Source organism: Microtus ochrogaster, linkage group LG9, assembly GCF_000317375.1.
Source record: "Microtus ochrogaster isolate Prairie Vole_2 linkage group LG9, MicOch1.0, whole genome shotgun sequence".
Taxonomy (NCBI): Eukaryota; Metazoa; Chordata; class Mammalia; order Rodentia; family Cricetidae; genus Microtus; species Microtus ochrogaster.
Window position 1 is genome coordinate 38,339,097 of NC_022034.1, and position 13,309 is coordinate 38,352,405.

At 39.6% G+C, this 13,309-nt stretch overlaps 1 non-coding gene across 1 annotated transcript; it reads right to left on the reverse strand.

The window, feature by feature from the left end:
- Window positions 1-9,046: 9,046 nt before the first annotated feature.
- Window positions 9,047-9,118, reverse strand: Trnae-cuc. The gene has a single exon. It is a non-coding gene; the product is annotated as a tRNA-Glu (tRNA).
- Window positions 9,119-13,309: the final 4,191 nt, after the last annotated feature.

A 13,309-nucleotide genomic window follows, 5' to 3' on the forward strand; every position in this document is an offset into this window, starting at 1 on the left:
AGATGAGCAAACCCTATGCTAAAGAAATAAAAACACTTTTCCGTATTCCTATGAAAAGGTTTCCACATTTTTTGTGATATCTAGCAATCCCCAAACTTGCAGTGTAATGCAGAATTTGAAGGAAGAACACGCAAAGTCACATATTCTCTCTTTGCTTCCGTGCTGCACTGTGTATCTAACAACGACTTCAGCAGGGCTCCTGTAAAGCCACCGTGCAACCGAGTGGAACATCAGATGACTGAAGAGTATGGGACGCAGATCAGGAAAGTGCAGGCTGGAAGCCCGAGTCCCAGCCATAGTGATGGAACTTTGATGGCGTACCCTCCACTCTATTTTCCTAAGCCATCAAACAGGGACTTTTTTTTTTTTTTTTTTTTGTAAGAATTGGTTTGGTTACTGTAGATAAAGTACTTGTATCAGTGCTCAGAATCTAAAGGAGCCCTGTGGATGTCAGATAGTCTTCAAAAGGACCCAGTTGAACTCTGGTTATACTTACTCCTCTCTCAGCAGAAATGTAGACTTTTCATCCACCCATTCCTTCCTTCATTCAAGTAATGGGATGGCTCAGAGTTTATGAGCACTGGCTGCTCTTCAAGGGATCCTAAGTTCAATTCCCTGCACCTACATGGTGGTTCACATCTACCTATAATGGGAGTCTGATGCCCTCTTCTGACATGCAGGTATGTATGCAGATATATGCATATATACATGTATACACATGCACATATATAACATATATACATATATAATATTCAAGCACTCTGTACATGAGTACTTTCTCTTTTTACTTTACTATTATTATTCTGTTATATATGACAACAGGACCACAGTTTCCCCTCCTCCTCTCCTTTCAGTTTCCCCTCCCCCAGTCTCTTCTTTTCTGCCAGATTCATGGCCCCTCCGCCTTCCCTCAGAAAAGAGCAGGCCACCCAGAGATATTAACCAAGCATGGAGTAATATACGACAATAAGACCAGTACACACAACGGGTCCAGTATATATCACCACATCAAGACTGGATAAGGTGACTGAGTTCCCATTAGTAGGCAAAATAGTCAGTGATGGCCCCGCTCCCACTGTTAGAAGTCCCACAAGAACACAAGCTACTCAGACATAACATATATGTAGAGGACCTAGGTCAGTCCCCTACAAAATAGTTGATCTCTGCAAGCCTGCATGAATTCCAGTCAATTGATTCTGTGGACCATGTTCTCCTGATGTCCCTGACCCCTCTGGTTTCTCAGATCTTTTCTCCCCCTCCTCTGCAGGACTCCCTGAGCTCTGCTGAATGCTTTGCTGTGGGCTCTTCATCAGTCTCTCTGGCCTCTTTGATGAGGATTCTGCTAGGTTCTGCTCCCAGAACACTCTGCAGGCAAGATAAACTGTAGGTTGAAGGTTTTGTGGCTGGGTTGGTGTCCCAAACCCTCCGCTTGAGGTCTTGTCTGGTTATAGAAGATGTCAGGTTCAGACTTGGTGTCCCCTATCACTAGACATCTTTGCTGGGGTTACTATGGTAATTCCATGCAGTTTCCATTGCACTAGCTTTCCACCTTGCCCCTGAAATGCGCCCCCAATTCTAATTGTTCCTCCCCTCCCCTAATTGATCCCTCCGGTTCCCAACCTCACCAGCCCCCAGACCATCAGTGAAATTTATTCTAATTCCCTTTTCCAGGAAGATCCCTGTGTCCTCCCTTAAGCCTACAAAGCTTCTTACTTAGCCTCTCTGGGTCTGTAGACTGCAACATGATTATCTTTTATACAACTAATATCCACTTATTAGTGAGTATAAATCATAGTTGTCGTTCTGAGTCTGGGTTGCCTCACTCAGAATGATTTCTTCATGTTCCAACCATTTGCCTGCAAATTCCATGATGTCATTCTTTTTGACATCTGAGTAATAGTCCATTGTGTAAATATACCACATTTTTCTTTATCCATTCTTCAGTTGTGGGGCATCTATGTTGTTTCCAGGTTCTGGCTATTATGAATAAAGCTGGTATGAACATAGTTGAGCAAGTGTCCTTGTGATATGATAGAGTGCCTTTTGGGTACATACCCAAGAGTGATATGTTGGAGTCTTGAGGTATATTGATTCCCAATTTTCTGAGAAACTGCCGTACTGATTTCCAAAGTTGCTGTACAAGTTTGCACACCCACCAACAGTGAACAAGTGTTGCCCTTGCTCCACATCCTCTCCAGCATAAGCTGTCACTTGTATTTTTTACCTTAGTCATTCTAAGTGTAAAATGGAACCTTAAAGTCATTTTGATTTGCATTTCTTTGATGGTTAAGAATGCTGAACATTTCTTTAAGTGTTTCTTAGTCATTTGAGAATTCTCTGCTTAGTTCTGTAGTTCATATTTTAATAGGATTATTTATTTGGTTGATGTCTAGTTTCTTGAGTTCTTTATATACTTTGGATATTAACCCTCTGTCAGATGTGGAGTTGGTGAAGATCTTTTCTCATTCTGTGGGCTGCCTTTTTGCCATATTGACGGTGTCCTTTACTTTACAGAAGATTTTCAGCTTCATGAGGTTCCATTTGTTTGTTGTGGATCTTAGTCTGTGCTACTGGTGTTCTATTCAGGAAGTTGTCTCCTATGCCAATGTGTTCAAGGCTATTTCCTACTTTCTCTTCTATCAAGTTCAGTGTATCTGGTTTTATGTTGAGGTCTTTAATCCACTTAAATGTGAGTTTTGTTCGGGGTGATAGATATGGATCTACTTACATTCTTCTACAAGCTGACATCCAGTTAGAACAGTCCCATTTGTTGAAGATGCTTTTTTTCATTGTATATTTCTGGCTTCTTTATCACAAATCAGGTGTCCATAGATGTGTGGTTTATATTTGGTCTTCAGTTTGATTTCATTGACCAGTTTGTCTGTTTTTAAGTCAATATTATACTGTTTTTACTATTACAGTTCTGTAGTATGGTTTGAAATCAGAGATGACAATAACTCTGGAAGTTCTTTTATTGTATAAAATTGTTTTAGCTATCCTGGAAATTGTTTTTCCACACAAAGTTGAACATTGTTCTTTCAAGATCTGCAAAGAATTGTATTGGAATTTTGATGGAGAGTGCATTGAATCTGGAAATTGCTTTTGGTAGGATTGCCATTTTTACTATGTTAATCCTACCCATCCATCAATGTGGGCGATCTTTACATCTTCTGATATCTTCTCCAGTTTATTTCTTCAAAGACTTAATGTTCTTGTCATACAGGTCTTTCACTTGCTTGGTTAGAGTTAACCAAAAATATTTTATATTATTTCTGGCTATTGTGAAGGGTGTGGCTTCCCTAATTTCTTTCTTAGCCTGTTTGTCATTTGTATGTATGAGAGCTGATAATTTTGTTTTTTCTTTTTTAGTTAATCTTGCATTCAACCACCTTGCTGAAGGTGTTTATCAATTGTATGAGTTCCCTGGCATAATTTTTAGGGTTACTTTATGTATACTACCATATCACCTGCAAATAGCAAAAGTTTGACTTCTTCCTTTCCAACTTGTATCCCCTTTATCTTCTGTATTTGTCATCACTCTAGCTAGAACTTTGAGTACTATTGAATAGGGGTGGAGAGTGGACAGCCTTGTCTTGTTCCTGATTTTAGTGGAATTACTTTGACTTTCTCTCCATTTAGTTTGATGTTGGCTATAAGCTTGTTCTATATTGCCTTTGTTATGGTTGGATATGTTCCTTTTATCCCTGATCTCTCCAAGACTTGTATCATGAAGGGGTATTGGATTTTGTCAAAGGCCTTTTCTGCTTCAAAATGAGATGCTCATATAGTATTTTCTTTCAGTTTGTTTATATGTTGGATTACATTGATAGATTTTTTTGAACCTTCCTTGCATCCTTGGGATGAAGCCTACTTGACCATGGTGAATGATCTTTTTGATGTGATCTTGAATTCACTTTGTAAGTATTTTACTGAGTATTTTTGCATCAATGTTCATGAGGAAATTGGTTTGTAGTTCTTTTTCTTTGTTGAATCTTTGTGTGGTTTGGGTATCATGGGCAAGTCTGACCTCATAAAATTAGGCAATGTTCCTTCTGTTTCTATTTTGTGGAAGAATATGGGGAATACTGGTATTAGCTCTTCTTCAAAAGTCAGGTAGAATTTTGTGCTGAAACCATCTGGCCCTGAGCATTTGGGAATTGCTACTTAAATTGTTTATCTGATCTTGATTCAGCTTTGGTAAGAGGTATTTATCAAGGAAGTTGCCCATTTCCTTTAAATTTTTCAATTTGTGGAGTACAAGATTGTGAGGTGATTTCATCAGTATTTGTTGTTATGTTCTTCTTTTTGTTTCTGATTTTGTTAATTTGGGTATTCTTTCTCTATTAGTTAGTTTGGCTAAGGATTTGTCTATCTTGTTGATTCAAAGGAGCAATTCTTTGTTTCATTTATTATTTGTATTGTTTTCCTTGTTTCTAGTTTATTGATTTCAGCCCTTAGTTTATTTCTTTTTGTCTACTCCTCTTGGGTGTATTTGCTTCCTTTTGTTCTAGAGCTTTCAGGAGTATTTAATTTCTTTATGAAGGCACGTAGTGCTCTGAACTTTCCCCTTAGCATCCATACCCCATAAGTTTGGATATGTCATGCATTCATTTTCACTGAATTCCAGGAAGTCTGGTTTCTTCATTTCTGCCTTGACACACAAGTCATTCAGTAGGGGGTTGTTCAGTTTCTGTGTGTTTGTAGGCTCTCTGTAGTTCCTGTTATTGGTGAAACCTGTCTTTAATCCATGGTAATCTGATAAGATATAGAAAGTTATTTCAATTTATTGTCTCTGTTGAGGTGTGCTTTGTAATCGAATACGTGGTCAGTTTTAGAAAATGTTCCATGGTGCTGAGAAGAAGGTGTAGTCATTATTTTGGTTTGAAATTAATTTTAGTTTGACGTCTCTTTTGTTAAATAATAGAATAGCTACACCAGCTTGATACTTAGGGCCATTTGCTTGGAAAATCTTTTTCTAAACCTTTACTCTGAGGTAATGCCCGCCTTTGATCTTAAGGCATGTTTCTTGTATGCAGCATAAAGATGGATTCTGTTTTTATATCCATTCTGATAGACTATAACAGCCAATAATTGTTAATTTTTGTTAATTTGGAATGGAAGTCTGCTGGGGCCCAGCAGCATTGAAGTAGGGGTGGATGATGAGGTAAAAGGGCATGGGTTGTGGAGTGGATCTTTGGAATGAGAATCTAGGGAGTGAGACAAATCAGCTGGCAGGCAGGTCACTCACCTGACACGACTACTTTCAAAATCAGTTTTAACAACCTACTTCTTGGTTTAATTATTTATCTCATTCAGCCAGCACCATCCACATACTTAACACTGCTCTAGATGCTAAGGAAAGTCCTTGCCTTTAACTGGCCCCCACAGAGTACTTTCAGGCATCATCATGACCTCAAGATGACTCAGCCCAAATTGCCACTCAGTACAGTAGCCCAACTTGGGATGGATGACAAATCTGCATTTAAAGTAAAGTGGACAAGTACAGAAGAGTGTTTTTAGGTTTACACAAATTTCTTTCTGCAGACTAAATACTTCCTGCTCCCTTCCCTTTGCAGGGCCTCTTCATGTCTGGAGTATTTGTGCAAACACTCTTCAGTATTTCCACACTCTTTCTAAACTCAAAGTTGAACACAGTATTCTGTCTCCAAAGCAGAACCTTCAAGCTGAGGGTAGGCAATGTGACACAGTGCTGTCTTGAAATGACAATATGACTTAGGGAAAATGTAATTCTTTGACAAGAAAGAAAGAAAGAAAGAAAGGAAGGAAGGAAGGAAGGAAGGAAGGAAGGAAGGAAGGAAGGATTATAAAGAAAAAAGAAGGAAAAAAAGACAAGGAAAATACTAATCCAAACAAAGCCTTACTTTCGAAAGTACCTTGACGGTGGCACAAATCTTTAATCCCAGAACTCAGGAGGCAGAGGCAGATGGACTTCTATGAGTTCAAGGTCAGCCTGGTTTACAGAGCAAGTTCCGGGACAGCCAGGACTGTCAACACAGAGATACACTGTCTCTCCAGGCCAAACCAAGCCTGCAAGCCCCGCCTCTTCTGGCTGTATTCAATCTCTCAGCAAGCATTTTCTCTCTCCAAGTTTTAGCTCTCACTTCTGAATCTGTCATCATTTGCCAAAAATATCCATCTCTGTAGCAAGCATTATAACTTGAATGAGCATCCTTGGCCTAAGTCTGAATATAATATGGCTTCCTTATTTGAGTTCTTTTCAAATATTTAAGCCACCATCAGAACGTTAATATTTTTCTCCTCTGATTTTCATTCAACTATAGTAGAGACAATCTTGTTTCATTATCAATTTTGGTACCCCCTTGAATTTACTCACCAGACAGAGCACATGTGGGATGTGCATTGGGTCAGAAAAGATTCTTCTACTTCCTGGACCCTGTTGCTTTGGGGCCTAACAAACACTGAGATTTTGGTTTTGTTTGTTTGTTTGTTTGTTTGCATTCCATTTGCAAATCTTAAACAGGTCATCAAGTCTTCCATAATCTGGCTGCAGGTTTCTATCTGACCTCATCCTACACTATGCCCCAGCATGTGTCCCTTGTCACAGCCCAGCTAATGAAGCTGTCTTCATGGCAGATCCAGCTGTGGTCACTGTAATAGTTAACATTGCAAGTATCAACTGTATTGGAATAAAGATTCAATAAAGGGTAATAATAAAGCACTCTTGCCCCTGCTCTGTTGGAGGGTCATGAGGAGGGAGGGCTTCCACAGGAGGTAACCTACAGAGTAGTTTAACTGGTTAAAAAAAAGAGTGTGGTGATATCTAATCCTGAGGTCCTAGATGGAACAAAAAGTCAGTCTCTTCTCTGTCCAAGAGTTGAGATGCTCTTTTTTTTTTCTGCTACTGGAGAGCTGAATTAAGACCCCTGAGTCTGCCATTCTAAGATTTATACCAGGTTCTCAAGTCTTCAGACATGGGCTAAGAATTATACTCCTGGCTTCCCTCCTTGCAAGGCTTCCAGAGTTGAAATGATCCTGGCCATGGTTATCCAGGCTCTCTAGCTTTCTAAATAACCTGTTGTGGCATTTTTCAATATCTGTAGCTACAAAGTCAATTCCCACATTAAGTCTCTTCTATGTGTCTACATCTCCAACTATCTATCTGTGATAATTTAATTAGTCAGCATAATTGGAGTAAGAAATGCCTACATTAGCAAAATAGATATCTGGGTATGTCTGTTAAAGTATTTGCTAAGATGATTAGATCATAGGGCTTTAAATAAACCTGTGGAATAATCCCTTCATGGTTTCCTAAAAGGATGACATTACTGAGAGAGAGATGATGACATATGGGAATCAGTCTGTGCAGACATGTTCTTAGAGAGCTGTGCCTCCCTGTGAGCCTCTCCTCTGCTTCCTGGATGCCATGGTGTGAACTACCTTGCTCCACTGTACCTTCCTAGTCATGACTAGTTGACGCATAAAAAAATATGAGTCAAAATAAAGAATTCTCCCTTTTATGTTCTCTTCGGTGTTTTGGTCACAGTAAAGAGAAAGCTAATTAACATGCTACCTTTTATCTTTCATCTATCTGTCTATCATCCATCTGTCTGTCTATCATCCATCTGTCTGTCTATCATCTATCTATCATCTATCTATCTATCTATCTATCTATCTATCTATCTATCTATCTGTCAATCATCTTCTAGGGTTTCTTTCTCTCTGGAAAATCCTGACAAATACAGGATCCCCTTACATGAAATGCCCATTCACAGGCAATCTGTAGACTACCAGCCTTTCTGTTCACTGTGGAAACCAGCACCCAAATTCTATTTTCAGCCGGTGCCCATTTATTTTCTTTACCTCATGATGAGGGCTCTTCGTAAGTTTGATACGTCACAAATAATCAGGGCATGCATGGTACCCTTTATTTTGTTGAAGCTGATAATGATAACAAATATACTTCTGTCTTAATTGCATGGTAAAGTAAAATTTTCTAAAAACAAAACAAACAACAACAACAACAACAAAAATAATGCCATATTCTCTGTGAACCCAACAGCAAATGTCCATCTGTTAGCAAATACCCAGCATTTTCCTCTCCCAAACCTGTCACAACGACACTAAAAGGAAGGCGAAACTGGTCAATTTAGGTGAAATCAAGTTTGCTCTGAGCTATAAAAATTCTCATCCAAATCCTGGTGTACAACTTGCAGGGTAACATATGTGACTAGAAAATGTGGTAAATTTTTTACATTCAAAATGACACTTGTATGATTTTCTTAGAAAGAAAAAAAACTTAAGTAAAATAATTAAATGGATTACATAATATACAATGTATATATTATATGTGTAATATAAACTAAATGCCTGGCAGTGGTACATGTCTTTAATCCCAGCACTTGGGAGGCAGAGACAGGCGGATTGCTGTGAGTTCAAAGCCGGTCTAGTTTACGTAATGACCTTCAGAACAGCTGAAGTTACTTGGTAAGATCAAGTCTCAAAAACAAACAAATAAGCAAATATAAAAATAAAAATTAAACTAAAAAAGCAGATAATTCATCACTCAATTTAATCAAAAAGGTCTTTTTGAACTTATAAAGGAGAGCAAGATAGAAACAACTCCACTTTAAATAAATAATTTGTGCTCTCAGTGTATAGGAAATCGAAATTGACCCAAAACATGATGCAAAATAAACATAAATCTCCCTAAAATGATACCCTTATTTTACCAATCAAGCACATTCAAGAGTAAATAAAGGCTTCCTAAAATTCCCTGCTTGTATATACATCCAAATGATTTTCAAAGGGTGAAAATTACAATCTTAGAGACAGATGAACAAATTTATAAACTAAGTAGAAGAAAATTTCAAGTCTTTTATAGTTAGGGACCTTTAACACGTTTTAGTTGCCAATAAAAACTAGGTAGACACATCAGTTTTTGAAATATAGCTTTAAAAATATTGGTCGAGTGAACAGAATTTTTGTTGCCAATAATAATGCAGCAATAAAAGTTACAGTAACTTTTCTTGACATACATAGGAAGTTGCACGAAGAAAATGGAGCTTTCCCTGACCGGGAATCGAACCCGGGCCGCGGCGGTGAGAGCGCCGAATCCTAACCACTAGACCACCAGGGAGCTTGAAAGGTTCCTTTCTGTTACTTTAGTTGATTCATATAGGGTGTTGAATGTACTTCCAGGCTGTAGAGGGCACACTTGTTCTTAGCCGTATGAGTTTAATTGCTGCAAGAATGAGCACCGGAAACTAGGGCAGTTTTTCAGCTTTCAGGCAGAGCTCGCAACAGTTGCTAGGAGGGAAACAGCTGCTAAGAACCCGAGACATCTGATCCCCCTCTGCCTGCTGCACAAAATTCTCGTCCTACCTGCATTTCACGGAAATATTGCTACGCCTAAGCTACTGTCAAACTTTTGTCCGGATCTTGTCATTTGCTTCACTGTTTTCTTAACTATCTTCAACACTTTATTCAAATCATATCTGTCTCGATTTGTACCTGTCCTTTCTTTTTTCCTGTCACGTGAATATTAAGTGCCATTACACACCCAAGAAAATCTAATGTCTGTGGCAGAGAGGGCTTTACCCTCGAAGGTCGCACAAAGCCTGTAAGCGTGTAAATGTCGGTACCAAAGGGAGTATCACACATGTAAATTAATATATATGTATGTATCACATGATCATGACTTATTTGGCGTATGTGATTCGGGTTAAAGAAGCTGTAAGAGCTGGAGTGGCAGGCCTGCTGTGAGCTACCCTCAGATTCCTCCAAAGATTCCTATCTGGACAGTCGCTTCAATGTACACCAAACACAGCCAGGGAATTTTAATTGCCAACAGAATTGAAGAGCTTCATAGCCAGCCTCCCTCCACAACCGCTCACGAAATGTGAGCCAAGAGTAATGTAAACCAAAAGCCCCCACTGTGTTGTGAGGTGGAAAGAGACAAAATAGGCTTGACTCCTCCAAGAACTTGGTCCCCACATCAGGAACCTTGAGGTTCAGCTGTCATCCCTCAAGCAGAGTCAGCCTAGCCTGGCTTCAATATTGACGCTTGTTTTTTTGTTTGTGTGCTTGTTTTTGTTTTTAAGCAAGTATTTCAGGTAATGACTAAATCATTGATACTATCTAAGCTTATCTAAGTACACAAACAGGAAGATTAAAGGAAATTGCCAAGATTAATTAATAAAATATTACCTGAAGACATTTCTAGACTTTTCTTAAAAGGCAGGGTCTCACTGCTGCAGCCCTAACTGGTCTTAAATTTACTGAGATCCCCTGGCCTCTGCTTCAGATAGCTAAGATTAAAGACTTGTGCTAATCTTTACCGCATTTTATATTAAAAAAAAATATATCACCCCTTTTCTTGGCCGAGAAATTTCAGTAGACTAAGATTTGCAGATGGCTATACCTCTGTGTTAGGGGGTAACCTGTCCAATGCAACTGAATATCTAGCTTGAGCAAAAAGATAAAGCAGATGCCAATTTAAAAATTTTATTTTAAATTCTGATAGGTTTAATCGAAGTGTAAGCTGGACGGTGGTGGTGCACACCTTTAATCCCAGCACTTGGAAGGGGGAGACAGGCCAACCTGTCTACAAGAGCTAGTTCCAGGACAGGCTCCAAAACTACAGAGAAACCCTGTCTCCGAAAACCAAAATAAGTAAAGAAATAAGTAAGTAAATAAATAAATAAAATTACAATGTAAAAAACAGGGCCCAGAGAAACCCATACCCAAGTTTTACCTCCCAAATGGTACCGCATTCATTTTTCTCAGTTGGACAGCATTAACATACTCCTGCACAATTCCAGAAACTACCAGTCCAATGAACGAAGAGCTGGGTTTGCGGTTTTGTCTTCTTGTTTTGTTGTTGTGGCTTTTTGGACAAGAGCTCACCAGGTAGACCAGGCAGCCCTAGAACTATCTATTTAAGCAAAGTGGACTTGAACTCACAGAGATCCACCAACCTTTGCCTCTCAGTTGCAGAAGTTAATAGCCGGGGCCACCACACCTGATTTGCATCCGTCTTTTTCTCCAGAGATTTTATTTTTTGAAAACTACAAAACCGATGGAAGCAGATACTGGATTTGCAAACATACACACCACTTCGTGTAAACCTGTGCTCTCTCTTCAGGGGCTTTCATGAGTGTCTCCGGGGCCTTGAAACGTAGCATACCAGTGATGATGTGTTGAATTCACATTGGTTTTTCACTCCTTAAAGAAATAAAATCTCAATACTTTTTTTGTTTTTGGTTTTGTTTTGCTTTTTGGGATAGTTTCTCTATAGCTTTGGAGCCTGTCCTGGAACTAGCTCTTGTAGACCAGACTTACTGTGAGCTCACAGAAATCCTCCTGTCTCTGCCTCTCCAGTGCTGGGATTTAAAGGCATGAACCACCACCATCGGCTCAATACTTTTTAAACATTGATCCTCTTAAAAATGATAATATTGGTTCTATTGAGTACCCAAAATAATATTTTTGGGCTTTTTTTTTTTTTACTATTTTAATGTAGCTATATGGATATTTAAGTTCTATCTATAACTAGCATAATGACATCTTACTATTAATATTGCCATCTTTACTTTTTTCTGAGTCACTTGAGGTTATTACAATGTCATAATAAATGCTTTATCATTTGGGAACTCATAAGTACCAGCAATAAAATGATCACACTCAGGAAATTCAATACAATCCTTTTTATATGATCAATAATCAAAAGTTTCAATTTGTTGAACTCTAGCGTCCAAACACCGAGAAGGAGTCACCCCCAGAGACCATCTCACACACCACAGCCAATGCAAAAGCATGAGGATTTTATTAATTCTGTCATGACAGGGTCCCCCAGCATTCGGGAAGCCGAGAGACCTTGAATAGCTGGTACAGTCTACTTTTAAAGGGGCCACAGAAGCAAGGGTGGGGGGTTGTTCTTTGACTATTCTGATTGGCTTATTCAAAAGGGCTATTACCAATAATTGACTGGAGAGCTGTTGCCAGATCAGATGAGGTAAGAGGTCATTTTGACCCCATTTCCCAGGGGACTGAATCAAAACATACATATATGGGTAATTGTTCAGGAACTGAGTACGTGCGAGTGTAGCTGTTAGGTCCTTGGCTCCCAGGGGAGGAGGGGAAGCACTATGGCACAGAGGCTGAGAGGATTCAGAATTGTCAGAAATGGCTTCAGAATTGTCTTAAAGTCCTACAAATTGTCCTAGTAGATCTTTTATAGTTTTTTAAATTCAGGACCTAACTAAATCTCATTTCTTAAATCTGCAAATTTCAATTACCTTTTAACACTTTTTTTTAATAATGGAAGACAATTATTTTGGGAAAAAATCCATCAAACTAGATATTTCTTTTGGCAAGAAAACTATCATAAATGATACATTTTCTCTAGTGCTTTTTTCTCAGAATGTGTACAGTGCCAGCTCTTCTCATTACTGCCAATGTTGTGCATGCAAGCACAATTTCATACATGTCCCCAGAGCATGCTACCTGTACCACTAATTTTATGTCAACTTGACACGGGCTATAGCAGGTAGAGAAGAGGAGACCTCAACTGGGAGAATGCTTCCATAAGATCAAGCTATAGGCAGTCCTGTAGAGAATGCTGTCAACTAGGGTTTGATAAGGGAAAGCCTAGCACATTGTTGATAGCATATCCCTGAGTGTGGTCCTGAGTTCTATAGGAAAGAACAATCAGTGCCCCCCTCCCACGGATTCCGCATCAGCTCCTCCCTCCAGGTTCCTGCCTTGACTTCCTTCAGTGGTGGACTATGGCGTAGAAGTATAAGCCACGCAAACCCTTTCCTCCCCAGCTTGCTTCTGGTTATGGTGTTCATCGTAGCAACAGGAACTCTGACTAGGACACCACCTTACAAAGCAAAATAACTTGACATCTTGTGATGAAGAAAATTATCCTGGATCACCTGGGCGAGCCAATCATCATGTGTCTCTAAGAGTGAAGGAGGGAGGCAGGGGAGTGCCAGAGCGGTGTGATAGGCTGGAGATTGCTGGCTTCAGTAACCCTGTGCCAAGGCACCAGGAGCCATGGAAGGCAGGTTGTCCTGAGTACTGGGTAAAGACAGGACAGAAATTCTTCCCCGAGCCTTTGGTTCGGAAAGAAAGCAGGCTTGCTTACACCTTGGTCTATCCAGTGAGATCTGCCCTGGACTCCTGAACTACAGCCCTATAATGTAGTGATTGTGTTTTAACAAATAAAGCTTGCCTGAAGACCAGAGTGCAGAGCTAAGCCACTAGAGGTCAGGCAGTGGTGGCACACGCTTTTAATCCCTGTACTGGGGGCGGGGGTGGGGAG